Raw genomic sequence first — 1,110 nt, 5'->3', positions numbered from 1 at the left:
TGATCTCCTTCAGAATGGACTGGTTGGATCTCCTTGCAGTCCAAGAGACTCTCAAGAGTCTTCTCCAACACCACAGTTCAAAAGCATCAATTCTTCGGCGCTCAGCTTTCTTCACAGTCCAACTCTCACATCCATACATGACCACTGGAAAAACCATAGCCTTGACTAGACAAAGCTTTGTTGGCAAAGTAATGTCTCTGCTTTTCAATATGCTGTCTAGGTTGGTCATAACTTTCCTTCCAAGGAGTAAGCGTCTTTTAATTTCATGGCTGCAGCCACCATCTGCAGTGATTTTGGAGCCCCCCCAAAATAAATTCTGACACTGTTTCTCCATCTGTTTCCCATGAAGTGATGGGACCGGATGCCATGACCTTCGTTTTCTGAATGTTGAGCTTTAAGCCAACTTTTTCACTCTCCTCTTTCACTTTCATCAAGAGGCTCTTTAGTTCCTCTTCACTTTCTGCCATAAGGGTAGTGTCATCTGCATATCTGAGGTTATTGATATTTCTCCCGGTGATCTTGATTCCAGCTTGTGTTTCTTCCAGCCCAGCATTTCTCATGATGTACTCTGCATAGAAGTTAAATAAGCAGGGTGACAATATACAGCCTTGACGTACTCCTTTTCCTATTTGGAACCAGTCTGTTGTTCCATGTCCAGTTCTAACTGTTGCTCCCTGACCTGCATATAGGTTTCTCAAGAGGCAGCTCAGGTGGTCTGGTATTGCCATCTCTTTCAGAACTGTCCTCAGTTTATTGTGATCCACACAGTCAAAGGCTTTGAATAGTCAGTAAAGCAGAAATAGATGTTTTTCTGGAACTCCCTTGCCTTTTCCATGATCCAGTGGATGTTGGCAATTGGATCTCTGGTTCCTCTGCCTTTTCTAAAACCAGCTTGAACATCTGGAATTTCATGGTTCACGTATTGCTGAAGCCTGGCTTGGAGAATTTTGAGCATTACTTTACTAGCATGTGAGATGAGTGCAATTGTGTGGTAGTTTGAGCATTCTTTGGCATTGCCTTTCTTTGGGATTGGAATGAAAACTGACCTTTTCCAGTCCTGTGGCCACTACTGAGTTTTCCAAATTTGTTGGCATATTGAGTGCAGCACTT

The sequence above is a fragment of the Bison bison genome, unplaced genomic scaffold (assembly GCF_000754665.1).
Source record: "Bison bison bison isolate TAMUID 2011002044 unplaced genomic scaffold, Bison_UMD1.0 scf7180017863978, whole genome shotgun sequence".
NCBI classification, from domain to species: domain Eukaryota; kingdom Metazoa; phylum Chordata; class Mammalia; order Artiodactyla; family Bovidae; genus Bison; species Bison bison.
Note: the sequence above shows the minus strand (reverse complement) of the source record.